The following is a 20635-nucleotide window of genomic DNA, read 5'->3' as shown; positions in this document are numbered from 1 at the left end:
AATCTCTGCCATCGGTGACGGGATCCAAATCTCCCGATGCGCGGAGACATCCAGCTAGATGTCACGTGACCGTGACCGTGACCGAAGTGGAGATAAGGGTGACGGACCTTATTTTTCTTTAAAAAAAGTACTATACTTGTGAAGCGAACCTAAAAGCAAACTCAGTCTCATAACTGAGGATCCCGCAACTCCAAATAGAAAACACCAGCAAATAATCGACTTTGGGTCTGCCTCTGGGGCTTCTTCTTAGCGTCCATCCGAAGGAGTTCTGTCTCGTACCTGCCCGCCAATATTCTCTTGCAACAATTTGACGTGGCACTTCTCTACCGGCGTCGACCGACCGCAGGAAGCTTCGAACAACAACTCGCTGTCAAAAGAAGCGTCTTCCAGAGTATTCTTCTACCGAAAGTACCCCCGATGACATCCCTTTTGACCTTCATGTCCTCAGCTTGCATCGCCGGCAGTGTGTGAGGTACGTTCAGCGGACAGCGCCTAAATGTACACCAGCATGCCGGACGGCGACTGCCATAGGAGGCTGTTTTAGATTCCTGAATTAACAGCAGAAGGCCCAAAAGGAGGCAGCGTCATGAAACGGACCAACGTTTTTGTGACAGCGGCATCCTTTATAAGAGTGTTATATAGCACTCATAAGAGAACAGCCATTACTTAATTATGCCACTTCCCAAGAACAAATTTTGTTTAGCAGAAATACATCGATAAGTACATATAGGTATTAATCATAAACACATGACGGCAGCTATAATGACCCTCATCAAAATCATGGTTTTGTCAACACGTAGTTGCTGGAGGTTCTCTTTGTAAACTAACAATCAGAGCCATAATTAGAAAATGAGCTCCACATCAATCTCATAAGAAAATCACTTTCTGTCAAATGTGGAAACATGTGTTCATAAAAGTAGGGTGCATCTAATTTGTGGTTGGATTCGGAATGGCCACATCTTCTAGCATGTTTGATTTTGGTCCAGAATCAAAATAAAATTTAAATATTAAAAAAAATAATAATTAGATTTTACAAAATTGAGATATTTTTATTGTCTTATAAAATCAAAATACAAATAAAATTCTCTCTAATTAAATTATTAGAATAAAAATTATTCATCTCTATTTTCATTCCAAAATTCAGTTTCCTCTGACTAACCATGCTCATGATACTTTTCATTAACTATCCGATCACATTTTCTGCTACATCGCTGCCTCAACCTTCCAAGCCGTTCAGCAAGGGTCAAATCCATCGCCGTGTTTTATCCACAAGGCCAGGCACAGATGAAGATTACAGACAGGCAACAGGCACAATAGCTTAGGACAAACAGTTGGACAACAAAATATTACCAAAGAACCAAGATTACATCAGTATCAAGCTAGTCTGCTAAATTAAAACTGACAGTCCTTTGCACACAGTGAAAGCTCCATACAAACACCTCAATCCTCACCGGTGCACTCTTTCAAGCAACTGTACAACCCTTCTTTATACACTCCATCAGGAGTCCATTTTTATTGGACCAAAACATGGAAACATTCATGAACCATAAACTTAGAGTGCATTTGGTTGTATTTTTTTATTTTTAATTTTTAATTTTTAAAAAATATTTTTTATTTTTTTTATTTTTACTATTAAATAAAAATAAAAAAAATAAAAAATATATTTGGTAACTACGTTACTATAAAGCAAAAAGCAAGATTTGAAGATGACAGATGAAGAGCTCGACGAAGAACGAGAGTTCAAGAAGGAAGGGAGAAGGAGGTGGAGAAGTAAAGAACTCAGAGAAAAATTTGGGCTCTTTACTTTTTATTTTGGCATTTTAGATGTGCGGAAGCAAAAAAAATAGAAAAATAAGTTTTGGAAAGCAAAAATTTTTTATTTTGTATATAAAATAATTATTTTTTTTTTTTTTTTCATGATGATATCAAATATTATTTTTTAATTTTTATTTTTTTAAAAATAAAAAATATATATTTCTTCAATGGCTAACCAAAACATACCCCTGGGAGATGGAAGTCATTTCCAGTTTTCAATGTCCGGTACAGCGCATCAAAGTAGATGAAGCCCCAAGATGTGCGGCAGAAGAGCGATGACTACCTCAAAACAGTGAGTCGAGGTATGAATACTTTCGGCAGCGATCGTACTGAAGGAGGCCACCATATGTGCGGTCCCATACAACAAAGAAAGCCTCCGTGTCAGGGCTAAATGACATGCCTGATATCTCACCAAAGAAATCCAATTCCTGTTGCTTGTTGTACCTACTTCCCACGTCAAAGATGCGAACAAAGTCTGCTGGCTCAGCCATTGCCATGAACCGGAGGTGAAGTGGATTGATCTTATGGCTCCAAGATTTCCTCTCAAGACGGTCACTGATTTGGCGAGGTTCCGGACATCCCAAATCCAGCAAGTCTTATCCTGGTTACCAGTGGCAAATGTTCGACCATCTGGGCTCCATGCTGAGGCAAATGAGTAGTCCTAGTGTCCATGCAACCCTGGATAGTCTGTAAGAACCTATGCGTCAGCAGATACAATTTTTAAAGTTCGCATCTCTCCACTGGTAATGGTGATCGAGACCGAAGAAACACAAACAAGCCAATTACCTTTCCACATTCAGCATCAACCAGCAATTCCTGAGGGTCGTCTCCCTCAATGACAAGAAGCTTTCTATCAGGACAGAGTGCGTACGCTGGAAAAAACAATTGCAGGAATAAGGACAAATTCCAGAGATATGCTCCACAACCATTAATTAGAAAATAAAAGTACATTGTTTCCACGCTTCAGATTTGAGAGCAATCCAGATCAAGATCCTGTAAAGTCACAAGACTCAGAATTGCCATTTCTTCTTCACTCGCATTGTCCATTACTTCTATGCATTTGTTTGATCATCCATTTTTATTAATTTTCCAAAGCAGAAGTTGATCCCCTTCTAACTTCTTTTTTTATGTAAAAAAAAAGACCAAAGCATTCAAATCAAAACTAACAATGAGGTTCTTTTACCTAGACTGCCACTTGTAACCAAGTATACACATCAAGGAAAAATAGCACATCTATGGCTTACATTCACTAGCCGCTCAAAATGGAAATGGTTGGAAAGCTGAAGCTTCTCCATGTCAAAGTCTCTAACTCCACAGTCATTGTTTGAAGCCATCAAGTGAAGAGCACCACTGAAAAGTTTGAAGATGGACGAGCCACTGAAGTACTCTGAAGGAAAAATAGCAAACAGAATGCAAAGAATGATAAGTCACCTAGAACTGTCAGAGCATTGCCATCATAAGTTGTCCGCAAACAAAAGCTTACCCCAGGTCATTCCAAATACTACACTTTCCCATGTCAGTAACATAGCATGAGTAAACAAATACATTTTCCAAAAGCAAATAAGGGGAAAAGATCATTTTTAATCTTTACTGTCAATCAACTAAGGGGGTGTTTGATTAGGGAAAGTGGGGGTCTGGAATCGGAATGGGTGACTTCCATTCCAACCATTTGGTTGGGAGGAGTCCAATTCCGATTTCGATTCCGATTGCAGGATGGAATGGGAATGGCTCAATTTATATAGAACTCAATCCCTACTCTCCTCTATGGATTCAAATTTCCATTCTAATTTCGATTTCAATTCTGATTCCGATCACGAACTAAATGCTTCGGAGGATTTGGTGATTCCAATTCCAATTCCAAACCATTCCGATTTCCATTCCCATTCCGATTTCGGTTACGAACCAAACACCCCCTAAATATTTTATCATCTATGTAATGCAATGCACTGATGTTTCAGAAGGCAATAGCATTAAGTGTATCCTTATGTTCCATCCATGTCTACGTCATGGTTTTACAAGCTGGCACATAACATGTTGGGCTAGTACTGGCACCTAGTACTAGGTTGGAAGGATATATATTATATTTTTTTTTCCTAATTAAAAAAGGTTTTTAAGTCCTTCTATTTGCTTCAGCATGGGACGTGGCATGCTGCCATGCCAGCCACTATGGGCGCACCATGTGCCAGTGGCACTCCCATCCTTTGTCTCTGGCATGGAGATATCACAAAGTGAATAAGTAAATTCTTCAATCAGACATGCTGCAATTGTAGTAGCATTCAAAAGAGATTTAAAGCTGGCTTAGATGCAAAGGACAGAATTTATATATTAACACGACACAGGTTTATGACCTTCCCGTGGTGATGACAGAAGTCAAAAACTTCACAACTTAATGAAATAGGTTTTCGTAAAGATGCATATTTGCATATATCCAGATTTTGGACTGGACCACAAACTAATCAGATGATCATTTTGTATTTTGGTCTGATAGTAGCAGGATGGCAATCAAAACCTCAAATGTGAGAAAGTCTAAGAACTGATCAGGGCTGTAGTCTACAGCTCAGACAGTTACAAATATTTGCAACTTTATGATAATAGGTTTAAACAGCTTTACCATTGAAACTTGAGAAAATATCTCAGCCAAAAAACTATTCATCAGATAATTTGGCATCAGCTAAAAAAACTCATTATTTGTTATGTAAAAGAGCCTTGGAGATATTATTCTCCTTGAGAGCAGATAATGTGCTTTATTCAGATAAATATAAATTAAAAATGATTGACAATTTTCACTACATGCAGCAGAGAAACATGAAAGTTTAACTAGAGGTGAAAAAATGTCGTTTCAAAAAATGATTGCCACCGATCAATCATAGAAAAAATAACTAGATAAATGGTGAGCATCGATATTACATGCTAAAGACAATAGCGCAGCTTGGCAGATCCACACACAATATTAGGAAATTCCTGTGTCATTCTAAGCTCTTGTAAAGCCTTCTAAGGTAATCTGAGTCAAGTGATGAAAATTACCTTACAAATAAGTTCCCCCTGAAATCCACCGACAAGAAGTAACTTATCCTTTACAGCTAATACTAACTTGAATTTGAGAAAATCCTTCCATAAATTATCTGGGTGTTACTGTAACAAAACAGAACTCACACATATAACAATCCTACATACAAAACGATCAGAGAAAAACTTTATAGTAATTGGAAATAAATAAAAATGTTCAAAGCAAGGTTCCCCATCTCGATACCAGACCTCATACCGGTAAAATCCTATTATAGTATCGGTATATGGTTCAGCATGGTACGGTAGTGTCGGTATGGGTTGGTACGGCACATCAGTATGGACGGTATAGCAAACCATAGTTCAAAAAAAATATTTAACAAAATTATAGGCAAAAAAGTATGCACCTCACATGGTGCCACATGCCCTGAAACATTTAGAACTTCAGACTTCTCATAACTTAATGCTAATTGATGAATGACTGAAAAGTGTGACATAAGGTAGACATTATGCCTCAATGTAGCCCAGACCAAGTTCCTAACCTGCAAGGAGGAAAAGAAACAGAAAAGGAAGTCAATTATTCATTTCCCAGAGCACAGAATTGAATAGCATATCAGAACTATTGTTTTCTAAATAGAGGCAGCCCAATGCACAAGGCTCCCACCATTGTAGGATCTAGAGATGGCCAAATGTATGCAGCCCTACCTCCGCGTGAGGCTTACCCCCTATCTAGACCATTATTTTCTCTTATCAAGGAAAAAAAAAAATTCTGAAGTATGAACCATTACTTTCACAAAACCTAAATATCATGTTAACCTTCTGATTGCCACTGCACCAAAATTCCAAAGGGATCATGATCTTGGTGAGGATCATATAAGTGAATTTCAGATGAAGTTACATGGCATTAGAGTACATTCATTAAATTGAGGTAACTACCACATAGATTGGAAGGCAATAATATATTGGCAAAATAAAAATAAAAATCTAACAGAATTTCAACAAGCATTGTTTCAGAAAAAAACTTAAAAGAAAAAAAAAATCACATGTCCAATCTGGGATCATAACAATGGGATCAAGCATGTCCTCTCACCTATGAAGAGCAAATCACCAAAAATGGCACCAATTATATGCACCCTCATCTAGAACATACAAACTTAACCCTTCATCCTGATGACTACTTCCAGAATTTTGAAGAGATTTCAAATGTTAAATGAAACTAACCTAATTTAGAAACCATTGATATGAAACCAAAAATAAGTTGTCACCGCTTACCTGAAAATAAAGAATAGTTGATTTCACAGATCTTGTATTATGCCAGAACTCATAATACAATCCTCCTTTCTTGGTTGGTTTACAATCCTAGATATAAAAAAAGGGAAATAACTAAATTCAAAGAAAAGGTGAGAATGAAATAATACAAAAATGAATATACAGATATATAAAAATATATACCTTTTCAGATGCTTCTCCAGGAAACTTCTCATAATTCTTATATTGTTCTAATCTAGTTTGTCTATACTTTTCCCTTGTTATGCTTAGCCTATCCCAGGGTATTCCTTGTATATCTGTTCCTTTCCTTGCTTGTGCAGATGAAGTGTCTGTCACCTTACTATTCTGTATCAAAATAGAAACCTTGCTTTACTGAGTTACACAAATATTACCATATTGGATAAAAGAACGAGCTAAAATTATTGATGCTATTGATTAAGAAACAAAGAGATAGGAAAAGAAAACAACGGATCTAAACCGCTAAAGATGGATCAAATTGAACTAAGTAGTAGAAAGCCTTTTTTAAATTTGTTTCAGAGGCAATTATAGCAGCTAGCAATATAGGACCATCTTTTAAGAAGATAAGCATACCAACTGGCCATATTCTTCATCGTCAGAATCTAAGTCTCCCATGCCTCTTCTGTGAGATTTTTCATCCATGTCATCATCCACATTACCCACTTTGTACTCATCAGCCATCCCATTTCATCCCCTTGGTAGTGAGACATGTCCTGCTTACTATAATGTAGATCAATACAACACCTGATAAACCTCAAACATTCAAGACAGGTAGAAAGGGAGGTAGGCGTGCCTATGTATGCATATGCAGGATATGAAGGTCCATTCAATGGGAAGAGTTACTGCATCATTTTCCAAAATTAATAGGTAATGTGATCAGCACCACAAAAATATGTTGACAAGAATGAGCTCCTAGAATAACAAAAAAATTTACCATGGTTGCTGAGGATTTAAAAATTAGCTACATAAAAAGCAAAATCTCAACATACAATCGAAGCAACATAAAGTAAACTTGATTAAGAATGACGAAAAGTTTCTATGGCAATTAAGATATTTATTGAAGAAAGAAAAGACAAAAAAAAAAAAAAAAGGTTTGACTAACAATTCAAGCATTAACACTGATAGTAATAACTGCTTTTGGTATTTACCAAAGGGATACTTTTGCATACATTCCAGAAAGCTTCCATAATTGATTTAGATCCTGCAAATCCTAAAATAATATGCGTACTATACTTACTATTGACCTCATCTTTTACAACTTAATCAACTTAAGTTATTAGGAACCTTTTTCTGCAGTATTCTGAGTCCTAGTTTCACTAAATGGAGAGTCATATTTCAGCAAATAAATTGGGTTGATGAAGTCTTAGAATTAATTAGGTTTTGTTATTAAGTGTTTTATGTATATGTATTCAGAGGGCTCCAAGGTGATCTAAATCTTGTACCTGATAAGTTGATTGTTCTCTGTTATTCTTAAGCAGAAATTATGTCAGCATCATGTTTTTAGTTCTTTTTTAGCCTTCAGCAATGCAGAAATATCTCCAATAAACATAGAAACTGAGTCAATACATTGCCAATGATGAATACCAGACAAAGGCTTTGATTGAACTTATGTTTCAAGATTTTGAAATAAATTCCTAAATGATCGATACCAAAAAAAAAATTCTTGTATTAATGGCCAGTCAGACAACAAAGGGCTGATAACAGCTATAGAACAGATAAGGGTAGTACAAGATGCGGGATCAGCATGCAATAGTGATGTCAGAAGGATATCCTAACCACAAAGGTATGACTATAGAAGGAAGCTTGTAAATCTAGTGAAGAAAATTGGATGCCACCTAAGGTTTACATAATCCATGTCAAGATAACGCAAAGACATACTGTAAGAGAGCCTCTAAGGTTGTATGCATTCAATTGGGGTCCAAAGTCAGAGCAATTGGGACCAATTAAGATAACACAAGCTATAGAAATTTCCAAGTCGAAAGGGGAACATGTAAATGAAAAATGATCAATCAATATGGTTTAAACATCTATAGCCACAAAGCAAGGCCTTCACCACATCCATTTGACTATGTCAAACAACAACAAGACCATTAAAGTCAACGCCTTCAACAATGTCATTCATGCAATAACATTGAAAATGAATAATCCATCCGGAGGCATATAAGCATTTGCTTTTGAGAGAAAATGAGAAAGAACAAGAGATCAGCTTCCTTCTAAAACACTTGATCCAATCAAAGATTTCCCAAAGCATTCTCTACATCAAGAATCACCATCCAGCTTCCACGTAAAGAGACTGAATAACAAGATCATGGAGCCTTTCTGTATTTCATCTTGTAGCACGAAGAATCTTGCCTATAATATAGAAATAAAGGCAGCATCCTGTTGAAAAATGGCAGTAAGGTTTAAAATTAGCCATTTAAAGTGGAATGACCTTAAAATGCTTCCTTAAGTTGGACATGAAATAATTCTAGGGCCTACATGCAGCTGCCCAAAAGATTGCAAGGGTCAATATGCAAATACATTGGTGGTAATATACACATGCTCATATGAATGTTTCTAGGTACCATGTCATAGAATAAAAAACTATTATTTGCACCAAGTGACCTTGGTTGAAGCATGTTATTTATCAGTATTAGCATTTTCTTTGTTGGTAACCAAGTCATCTATCCATCATATATATTCCTAGTCAGATAATTATTTCAGACTCCTTCACCTCTTTCCTAGGATGAAAATTAAGAATCCCTCAAGCAGGAGCAAAATTCACATACATGAGAAAAGGTGCAAGTTTGACAGTGTTATTTTTAAGAAGCGCAGGCTCTAGCTTCTTACCAATGTTATAAATTTATTAATTAATTGCAAATGTGTGTGTTGTTCAGAGAGAAAAAGTTGGAGCATGTGCATTGTTGCGGCCAATCCCCCGTTGCCCGATCGCCGGTGTCGCGCACCTGCAAGAAAAGTCCTCACAGATCGGAGATGCCTCCGGTGGGGACCCTCCGACGGTCAAGTTAGAGAGGAGACTAGGCAACAGTGAAAAATCCGGGACTCAGCGAGAGAGTGGAAAAGAGAGTTCAAGAGCTTAGAGGCGCTTCTCGAAACTTAGAACTTAGGTCTTGGAACTTACCAATACTGTTGCCTTACCCCGTTTCATAATGGAATGGGTATGGTCCCCTCATTAATGGTGCAAACAACTGAGGAGTTGTCAAATCGCCGAGGGCTGTCAAATCGTCATGGGCTGTCAAGTCACTGGGATCAATCTATATCCTTGGCAGGACAATACCCCAAGGCGGCCATGCCGCATGTCCTTGACAAGACAACTGCCCATAGCGGTCGTACGGCGTTTGGGTGGGCTGGCTGACTATATGTCGGTATTCAGCTGCTGAGACGTCGGGTGATGACCCAGGGACACCGTCGGCTGGTCTGGTGCCTAGCGGAAGTCGGACGTCTGCTGCCACCCCCGATAGTGAGTCGGTGATTTGGGCTCGGTCGCTTGGCTGGTCGGGAACAATATGGGTCTGTTCGGCCGACATACCTTCGGCCGCATATTGTCGGCAGCCATTGCCGGCAGTCATTGTCGGAGCCGTCGGTAGGTCCGGTCGGTAGAGTCGGACGTCGGTCGGACAGGTCCGAGGGTAAGTCGGCGCAGAGGGGTAGGTCGGTATATCCCAACAGTTGCCCCCCCACTCCTGAGTCGGATGTCGTGTTGGCCAGCGTTTCCATGTGGGCGACGACTTCGGGCGAAAGGAGTGGTTATCCATCACGTCATACTCTGACTCTGGCGACCGTATCAACGAACGATCTGGTGTCAGACGTCCCATTGGGAATGTGAACTGCCGTCTCCTTGAGAATATAAACCGCCGTCTCCTTGGGAACATGAACCACCGTCTCCTCGGGAACATGAACCGCCATCTCCTTGGGAACATGAACCGCCGTCGGTTAATGAATCCCGAGACGCGATTTTTCTGCCACGTGTCAGGGGGCTATTGGGCCGGAACTGTTCACGCGGATGGAGGGACGTGGCTCGATTTGGGGGCAAGTGTGTCGAACCGTCGGACTGAGGAAGGACCCAGGTGCTGCCACGTGTCGACATCCGGGAAGCCCTCGTTCGGTGCGCTTTCATCTCGACCGTTGAAGGGCCTTATATATATAGGGCCACTTACATCCAAAACTTCACTTTTGCTGCAAATCTGCTCCTGACGCTGAGGCTCTGTCGAGTTATCCTCCAGTTCCAGGTAGTTGTCTTCGTGCTCTCCCTTCGAAAGCTCTTCTCGAAGTTTTATCTGTTTTTGTCTTCTTGCACCCTTCCTCCTTTGCCATTTTCTTTTTGTTCTCCTTTCTGAGGCTAGCGTCATGGCTAGAACCTCTCCTCAAGGAAGTCAGTCGGGCAACCCGACTGACAATTCCCGATCGACCCCGGAGGTGGAGGTTTCTTCACTTTCGGAGGCAAACGTCGAACGGCTTAGAGAGCAGTACAGTATCCCAGAGCAGTTCGAGCTCTTCGCCTCTGGGGCTGAGGGTCGGGTTAACAACCTGCCTCTGAGCCAGGTGGCCTTCTATGTCGAGGACCTTTGGGCAGGTCTTCATTTCTTGATTTTGGAGTTCGTCCGGAACGTCTTGGATTACTACGGGCTTTGTCCAGCGCAACTGGCGCCGAACTCAGTTCGGTTGATAATCAGTTTTGCCCTGTTGTGTCGGTTTTTGCCGATCTTTTCTCGTATTTCTCTCTTTCGGACGTTCTTCATCCTCCGACCCCACCTGAAAGCCCGAGGGTGGTAGTTCTTTAATCCCCGAAAGGGTCTTTCGTTCATCACCGGTCTTCCATCATCGATCCACGGGTGGAAGAACCAATTTTTTTTTACTTCCTCTTCGCTACCTTGGGGGTTCCCTTCCCGCTGGGGCGACCCTCGGACTCAGCCGAACGAAAACAGTCAGGTGGAGGCTGGAGATCGAGAGGATTTTCACTAACTGAAGGATGTGTCGGTGCTGAAGCAGAGGGAGCTCATCACCGAGCAAGCTCTGTACGACACCGGCCTGAGTTCGATTCCCCATTTAGGTACAGTTCGGTCTGTTGGTCATTCTTTTATCCTTATTTGTTTTTGGACTTGTGCTGATCCTTTGTTGAAATTACAGGCATGCCGCCGAGAGTGAGGCTGACAGATGCCGATATTCGGCAACATGCGGCGAGGAAGAGACCGGCGTCCGGGGTTGGACCATCGCGGCCTCCCAAGAGGCCTCAGATATCATCGCCGACCGACCTTGCGACGGCGGCAGTGCAGCCCAACGCCGAACGTGCGTCGAGCTACGAGCCGGTCATCGCTCTGTCGACACCGTCCGAGGAAGGGGCGGCCGAAGGGGCAGTTGAAGGAGCGTCGGCTCCCCCAACCACAGAAGAGACTCGAGCCGAAGCACGTGAGCCCGAACGACCTGCGGCGGCCCCTGTCGTGGCCTCGGGAGGGACTCAGTCGAGCTCAAGTTTCCCATCCCTCTCCGATCTTCGGGCCTGGGCGACAGGTTGGGGGAAGGCTCCGATGGCGCCGGCGGACGACTCGAGGTCGACGGGCCGCGTTGCATCGTCCGACGTTCGGATCCCCGAGGGAGCGTCGGCCCTGGCCAACCACGACTTGGCCAGGAGGTTGTGTCAGGCGACCATCCTCCCGGTCGATCGGGAGCTCCTGAAGGGTCGGTCGGTGTCCGACATGCTTTCTGCCTTTTACCCGACTATGATCCAGGTGAGCTCTTATTCTTTCTCTTTCCCCTTCATCGTTATTTTTATCATTTCATTTTTCTGACGATCGGCCTTCTATTTGCAGCTGATCTACAGCATGTCCGAGCTGGAGGCCGGGTACTGGAGGTTCGACGACGTCCGGACGGCCTAGAAGAATAGGGCCGAGACTGCCGAAGCTGAGAAGGCAACGTTGGTCGACCAGCTAAAGCTGTCGGTCGACCGTGAGGCTAGGCTCGAGGAGAAAATCTCTCGACTCACCAACGGCCTAGTCGCCTCAGAGGCCAAACTTCAGTCGGCTCGCGAGCAGATCCAGCGCAAGACCCACTCCGTTCACCGACTGCGATAGGAGCGGGATGGCTGCATCAGGGAGCTCGAGGCCGAGCACGAACAACTTCGCATTAGCCTGGAGAACCTAGCCAAGGCCGAGGAGAACTTGTCCTCCGCCCAAGCCAACGCCGACATAGCGAAGGCGGAGTCGGCCAAGGAGGCGCTGAGTCGGGCGGTGGAGGACTTTCGTGGCTCGGATGAGTACTGGGAGGAGCTCTTGGAGAGCGGCTTCGCCTCCTATCGGGTGGGGTACGAGGATGCTCGGGATGCGATCCAGAGTCTGCACCCGGAGCTTGACTTGAGCGGCATCGTCCCTCCAGGGTCGGAGGACCAAGCCACAGAGGAAGAGGCCGATCCACTGTCGACGGAATGAGTTGCCAAGGATGAGGTGGCTCCAACCCCCGGTCCCTCCCCGACCCAAGCGGGCATGCCAGTTGCTCCCGAACTCCACTCGGTGCAAGAAGTCGACTCCGACGAATAGTCAGAGTATCTGTCCGTTATCTTTGTATTTCTATTTTCTGTTTAGTCCTTGATATCTGTAATCAGGCTTCATCCCAATTTTGTAATCGGGCTTCGACCCGATTTTGTAATCAGGCTCCGGCTCAATTTTGTAAGTCATTTTAACTTATCAAAATCAAAGACTTTTCACACTTTTTCCCGTGTGCGGTTGAATGTGTTTGATCATCCGAGCCATCTCCAAGTGCGTAGGTCGTAGCTCTGACATATCTCATTAGGACGTTCGGTAGGGTTTAGCGTAGCCGATCAAAGTAGTCAGTAGCATGCGCCGTGCCAAGGACAGCGCAAGCTCCGATCGCAAGCCGGCATCCCGACCATCATACAGATAGCGTAGGATCCGATGGTCGAGAGCCGTACCGATTGTAGGTCGAGTGTCCGCCGCCCGGACCTTGGTCAGGCGTGTACGTCAGGCCGAGTATCGGCCGATCACCGAACGTAGCTCGTTGGACAGGTTAACGATGACAAGTCGAATATCTGTTGTCCGGCCCTTGGTCGGGTGTGCACGTCGGGACGTATGATAAACGGCGGCAAGCCGAATATCCTTCGATCGATCGTGACCAAGTCGGTTTGTTGCAAGTCGAATACCCGTTGCCCAGACCTTGGTTGGACGGATACGTCGCAGTAAATGATAAACGGTGGCAAGCCAGATATCCTTCGACCGGTCGTAATCGAGTCGGCATGTCGTAAGTCGAATACCCATTGCCCAGACCTTGGTCGGGTGGGTACATCATGGTGCGTGATAAACGATGGCAAGCCAGATATCCTTCGATCGATCGTAACCGAGTCGGCATGTCGTGAGTCGAATACCCGTTGCCCAGACCTTGATCGGACGGGTACGTCGCGGTTGTCTTGGCATTTTGCCCTTCTCAGTCAAAGCTAAGTGGGCAAGTTAGCCAGCCGCATTGGTCGAAGCCCTTTGCCTTTAGAGGCGAAGGCCGTTGGTTCGACGATCGAGCCGTGGGCTCGATGTAGATTCGACGATCGAGTCATAGATTTGGCGTAAAGTTGTAGATTTGGCGTAAAGTCGTAGATTCCCAACAAGACATTGGGATCAAGTCGGGACGTCGAGGCCCGTATTTCGACACGGGCCGACCTTCGACGGGGAGCCAAACTTTGTAGACTCTGGAGTTTTGAAATTGTATTGTATTCCAAGCAAGAAGGGCATACAGAGTTCATCGATAATACAATTTCAGGTTATCAGCATTCCAAGTCCGGGGAATGACCGTCCCTTCCAGGATTTCAAGTCGGTAGGCGCCCGGTCTGCAGGTGTCTGCAATCTTGTAGGGTCCTTCCCAGTTTGGGGATAGTTTTTCTTGATCCTGAAGCTTTGAGACTTCCGCCTTCCTCAAAACCAGGTCTCCGGATCTGAAAAATTTTGGCCTAACTTTAACGTTGTAGTATCGGGCCACCCTTTGTCGGTAGGAAGCCATGCGGAGTTGAGCCTCGCGTCGGAGCTCGGGCAGGAGGTCTAAGTCAGCTCTCCGACACTCAGAGTTGCTCGATTCACAGTATTGCTCAACTCTAGTTGATGGTAGCTCGATCTCTAGTGGGATCATTGCCTCCGTCCCATAGGCCAGGTTGAAAGGAGATTCTCCGATTGGGGCCCGATGTGTCATTCGGTATGCCCACAGGACCGAATGCAACTCTTCAACCCAGAGGCCTCTGGCTTCATTCAGTCGAGTCTTCAACCCATGCAGAATGGTTCAGTTGGTTACTTCGACTTCTCCGTTGGACTGTGGATGGCCGATCGAGGTCAGTCTGTGCATGATATAAAATCTCGCACAAAACTTCCTGAAATCATTATTGTCGAACTGTCGTCCATTATCGGTAATGATGGTGTGCGGTAGTCCGAACCTAAAGATGATGGACTTCTGGACAAAGTCTTCCATCTTACGCTCGGTAATTTACGTCAGAAGTTCGGCCTCCACCCACTTGGTGAAGTAGTTGATCGCGACAACTATAAACTTTCTTTGACCAGACGTCGGAGGGAAAGGGCTGAGTATATCGACCCCCCATTGGGCGAAGGGCCATGGGGCGACAATGGAAGTCAGTTGGTTGGCAGGCCGGTGTTGTAAGTTGGCATACTTCTGACACGGCTCACACCTCCGAACCAAGTCAGCTGCGTCTTTCTTCATGATGGGCCAGTAGTAACCTTGCCGCAGGACTTTGTAGACTAAGGATTTGCCCCCCAGGTGACTCCCGCAGATCCCTTCATGCACCTCCCTGAGTGCGTAGTCCGCATCCGTCGGTCTCAGGAACCGTAGCAAGGGAAGGGAGAACGACCTTTTGTAGAGTCATCCGTCCATCATTACATATTGGGAGGCTGTCCACCGGAGTTGTTTGGCTTCCACGGGATCTTCGGGGCTGGTTCCATCAGTCAGGTACTGAATGATCGGGTCCATCCAGCTTGGCTCGATCGTCAGTTGCAGTACCTCCTCAGCCCTGTCGATGCTCGATTGCTCGAGACTCTCCACAAGTGTCCGGTCCAAAGTGCCGTAGGCAGATGTCGCAAGCCTGGAGAGTGCATCGGTCCGAGCATTCTTCGATCTGAGAATGTGGGAGATCTCGAAATACTTGAGGTGTGCCACGAGATCTTACACCTTCTGGAGATATTTCGCCATGGTCGGGTCCCGCGCTTCGAATTTGCCTTTGACTTGCCCCACAATCAGCTGGGAGTCGGAGAAGACTCTGAGGCTGTCGATCCTGAGCTCCTTCACCACTCTCAAGCTCGCGAGAAGTGCTTCATACTCGGCTTGATTATTGAAAGTTTTGAAGTCGAATTGGAGGGCGTACTCGGTAACCACTCCCTCCGAGTTGGTGAGCAGGAATCCGGCCCCGCTCCCTTGGGCATTGGAAGCTTCATCTATGTGTAACACCCAGGTCGACCCGGGGACAAATTCAGGAGTCGCAGCTTCTTTGGAGCTCCCGTCTTCCGATATTTGATCGGCTGTCGGGCATTCCGCAATAAAGTCGGCCAGAACTTGGGCTTTCAAAGCAAGTCATGGTCGGTACTGGATGTCAAACTCACTTAGCCTCACCGCCCACTTCGCCAGTCGTCCTGATGTATCGAGGCGATGGAGGATCGCCCTCAGGGGCTGATCGGTGAGGACCACGATGGCATGTGCTTGAAAATACGGACGGAGTCGTTGCGCAGATATGAGCAGGGCAAATATCATCTTCTCCACCCTCGAGTACCGAGTTTCGGCTCCGTGGAGCACTTTGCTGGTATAGTATATGGACTGGTGGGTTCGATTCTCGTTCTCCCAGATAAGTACCGAACTAACAGCCTCTGGGGCGGTGGCCAAATAAAGGTACAATATTTCTCCGATCTCTAGCTTTACAAGCAGGGGTGGAGAGGCCAGGTACTTCTTCAAAGGTTTGTCGGCACTCATTCGGCCAAGAGAAGTCCTTCGTCTGCCTCAGGGTTTTGAAGAACAGGAGGCATCTCTCAGTTGATCGAGAGATGAATCGGCTGAGCGCGATGATCCTTCCATTGAGCTGCTGCACCTCTTTTTTAGTGTTCGGGTGCGGCATGTCAATAATCGCCTTTATCTTCTCGGGGTTGGCTTCAATTCCACGTTGAGAAATGAGGAACCCGAAGAACTTCCCCGAGGCTATCCCGAAGGTATACTTAGTCGGATTTAGCTTCATCCGATGTCGTCGAAGAGTGCGAAAGGTTTCTTTCAAGTCTTGGACATGATCTGAGGCCTGGGCGCTCTTGACCAGCATGTCGTCCATGTACACCTCCATGTTGCGCCTGATTTGATCTTTAAAGACCTTTTTGACGAGGCGTTGGTAGGTGGCTCCGGCATTCTTCAGACCGAAGGGCATCATCCTGTAGCAGTAAAGGCCCTTAGCGGTCACGAAGGCCGTATGCTCTTCATCCTCGGGCGCCATCCGAATTTGGTTATATCCGACGAAGGCATCCATGAAGCTGAGCAGTCGATGACCGGACGTCGCATCCACCAGTTGGTCGATCTTCGACAGCAGAAAGCTGTCCTTCGGACATGCCTGATTCAAGTCGGTGTAGTCGATACAGATCCTCCACTTTCCATTGGCTTTCTTCATCATAACGATATTTGTGAGCCAGTCGGGATATGTGATTTCTCTGATGAAGCCCGCCTCGAGTAGCTTGTCCACTTCCTCGTCGATGGCCTTCTGTCTTTCGGGGGCGAAGGCCTGTTTCTTCTGTCTCACCGACTTCGCGCCAGGGGCGATGTTAGTCGGTGTGTCATTATTTTCGGAGGTATGCCAGACATATCCGCTGTCGACCAAGCGAATACGTCGGCGTTAGCTTTCAATAGCTCTATCAGCTACTGTCGCTCCGAGTTGGACAACTGCGACCCGACCAAGACGACCTGTTCAGGATTCTTGGTCATCGGGATGGAAATCAACTGTTCAGCCGGTTCACCCCGCTCCTCCTCTTCCCGTTGGTCCAGCTTGTCGACCGTCAGGGAGTCCTTTGATTCATTGCTTTGAGTAGAGATTTGAAAGCACTTCCGGGCAAGTTGTTGATCCCCGCGCATTTCTCCGACTCCATTTTTAGTCGAAAATCGGACCAGCAAGTGGTATGTCGAGATTATCACCCTGAGGGCGTTTAGTTCGGATCTTCCAAGTATGGTGTTGTAGGCCGAAGGTACTTGGATGACCGTGAATGTCATGTGGACAGTGCTTTGTCTTGGTTCGATCCCAACTGTCACGGAAAGAGTAATTTCTTCTTCCACCGCGACGACTTCCCCGGCGAAACCCACTAGGGGCGTAGAGACTCTCCTGAGTCGGTCGGTCGACAGTCGCATTCGAAAAAAGGCCGAGTAAAACAAAATATTAGTGGAACTTCCATTATCAACAAGAATCCTTTTTACATTATAGTTCGCTATCGTCGCCGAGACAACAACAGCGTCATCATAGGGAGTTTAGATTCTTCGAGCATCCTCATCTGTGAAGATGATTACATTGTCCTGGTGCGGCCTCTTCGTCGACTCCTCTTCAGCAGTCGTCCCCCGATCCGGTCGTCTGGAGATCATGTTGATGACCCCAGCCGTAGGCTGATTATTCACTACCTTTTCAGTCGGTTGGGGTTGTCAGTCGGAAGAGGTTGAGCCGACGGGTCCCTTCGGTACTTCTCGAGATACCCTCATCTTATGAGGGCCTCTATTTCATCCTTGAGTTGGATGCATTGCTCGGTGGTGTGACCGTGACCCCGATGGAACTGACAGTATCTTCTTCGATCGAGGCCCTTTGCCTTCAGAGGCGGGGGCTGTCGCAGGTATTCTGCTCCTTCAATCTCTATCAGGATCTGCGTACGAGAAGTAGAGAGAGGAGTGTAGGAGTCATACCTGTGATGCGTCGGTCTCGGACTCCGACGTCGGGGCGATCTTGGGCTCCGTCATCGGGGCGAGACCCGTTTATCGATCGGGGGCCTGCTGGGTTCAGCAGCAGCCTGATTTTTCTTTCGCTTCTCCTTTTGGCCCGTGCTTTCGGTCAGGTGCCAGTCGGAAGCTCCTTCGTCCGCGTGCATGTATTTGTATGCGCGCTCCAGCAATTCAGCATACGTCCGGGGGAGGGTCTTGTCCAAGGATTATGTGAACCGGGACCCCCTTAGCCCCCTCTTCATGGCTGAGATAGCCATGTCTTCGTTGACGTCTCGGATCTCAAGTGTAGCCGCATTGAATCGGGCCATAAAATATCGGAGCATCTCGTTTTCTCTCTGTTTGAGGGAGAAAAGATTGTCCGAGGTTCGCGGCGGCTTCCGGCTGGTGCTGAAGTGGGCCACGAAAGAATGTTCGAGCTATCCGAAGGAATGGATACTCCCAGAACGGAGGCTGGAGTATCAGACCCTGACAGCTTTACGGAGCGTGGCGGGGAAGCCAATGCAAAGGAGGGCATCGGTTGCCCCCTGAATCATCATGAGAGCCTTGTAGCTCTCCAGATGATCAACTGGGTCGGTGGAGCCGTCGTAAGGCTCCACGTGAGGCATCTTGAACCGACTAAGGATCGATTCGTCGAGGACAAATCGGGAGAGAGGTTGGGTGGTCCAAAAGTCGACGTCGTTCGAAGACTTCTGACCATCCGCCTGGAGTTAGGCAAGCTGACGGTCGATTTCTTCGAACTTACGTTCGTAGTCGTCCAACTGTCGGTGTTGTAAAATCCCAGAGGTCGAACCTCCCGACGAGCTTGAGAGTGAGGCGGACGGTGTCCGCGGCTGCTTCTTCTTCCTCGCCCGCTCCAGCTGGGAAGGAGGACGTCGAGACCGGTGGGTGTCGTGCCGTGGCCGCCTCGCCCCTTCTCGATGGGAGTGCTGAGACGGCTGCTCTTGAGGAGGAGACAGAAGTTGACACGGACGTCGGCGACTGCTCCTGGACGGCATAGGGTGCGCCGCCGGTTGTTCCGCCGGCAGTTGCGGCAACTGAGTCGGTTGCTGTTGGAGGTTTTTGACCGCATCTGTCAGAACGGTCATTTGCCACACGATCGTCGTGATTTGCGCCTCTGTAGTTACCACGGGATGCGGAGAGCTGAGCTCCACCATGAAAGGTGAAGTAGGGGCCTCTTTCCGACGGGAAGAGTGCCTCGTCGATCCGGTAGCTCTCGATCGCTGAGCCCTGATTTTCATCATCTCGAGAGGTTTCTTCAAGCTTCTACGGAGCTCGCTGGCTTACCTCTGTCGAATCCCCCTACCTGGTGTGCCAAATCTGTTGCAGCAAATCCCTCCGTCGCCCGATCGCCAGTGTCGCACACCTACAAAAAAAGTCCTCACAGATCGGAGATGCCTCCGGCGGAGACCCTCTGACGGTCAAGTCAGAGAGGAGACTAGGTAACAATGGAAAATTCGGGGCTCAACGGGAGAGTCGAAAAGAGAGTTCAAGAGATTAGAGGTGCTTCTCGAAACTTAGAACTTAGGACTTGGAACTTACCAATACTGTTGCCTTACCCTGTTTTATAGTGGAATGGGTATGGTCCCCTCATTAATGGTGCAGACAACTGAGGAGTTGTCAAATCGTCGGGGGCTGTCAAATCATCGTGGGCTGTCAAGTCACTGGGATCAATCTATGTCCTTGGCAGGACAATGCCCCAGGGCTGCCATGCTGCATGTCCTTGACAGGATAACTGCCCATAGCAATCGTACGGCGTTTGGGTGGGCTGGCCGACTATATGTCGGTATTCAGTTGCCGAGACGTCGGGTGATGACCCAAAGACACCGTCGGCTGGTCTGGTGCCTAGCGGAAGTCGGACGTCGGCTGCCACACCCGACAGTGAGTCGGTGATTTGGGCTTGACTGCTTGGCTGGTCGGAAACAGTATGGGTCTGTTCGGCCGACAAACCTTCGGCCGCATATTGTCGGTAGCCATTGCCGGCAGTCATTGTCGGAGCCGTCGGTAGGTCCGATCGGTAGAGTTGGGCATCGATCAGACAGGTCTGAGGGTAAGTCGACGCAGAGGGATCGGTCTGTTAGATATGTGCCCTAGATGCCAGATTGGCTGACACATTCTTGTACAAATTTAAGGGCAAATTTATAATTTTGGCTATAAATGAATGAAAAGGGTTATTCTTCTATCACATTGTGTACATTGTGTCTGTGATACATCCTTTGAGTTAGTGGGAGTGTAAATTCATATTTTCAAGAGTTGAAAATTTAAGGCATGAATTTACATAACTAACTCATAAACAGCTCATGATCATAGGATCATCACGAGGATGGTGATCGATCCGAAAGGTTGGTGTACGATCGCTTCCTTAGGATAGATGTGTCTTGAGTCTACGGTGTGGAGACACCGGAGTGAAAGTACAGATATTCGTTGAGAACGATAGTACTGAGCGTGACCACCTTGAGCAGTCATAAGGAAGTCTACCTTCTCGTCGATGACTAGCTCGATGCTGTAGTTGTATGTCTAGTTCTTTGACCTGAGGTGCATCGACAGTTCATCTTGAGTGTGTTATAGTTTGACTACACCATAACTCGATCTCCTA

The 20635-nt window shown here is 46.1% G+C and overlaps 1 pseudogene; it reads right to left on the bottom strand.

The window, feature by feature from the left end:
- Positions 1-2099: 2099 nt before the first annotated feature.
- LOC105050541 (uncharacterized WD repeat-containing protein C2A9.03-like) lies at positions 2100-6815 on the bottom strand (annotated as a pseudogene).
- Positions 6816-20635: the final 13820 nt, after the last annotated feature.

This window comes from Elaeis guineensis, chromosome 8, assembly GCF_000442705.2.
Source record: "Elaeis guineensis isolate ETL-2024a chromosome 8, EG11, whole genome shotgun sequence".
Lineage (NCBI taxonomy): Eukaryota > Viridiplantae > Streptophyta > Magnoliopsida > Arecales > Arecaceae > Elaeis > Elaeis guineensis.
This window is presented reverse-complemented; position numbering and strand designations above follow the sequence as displayed.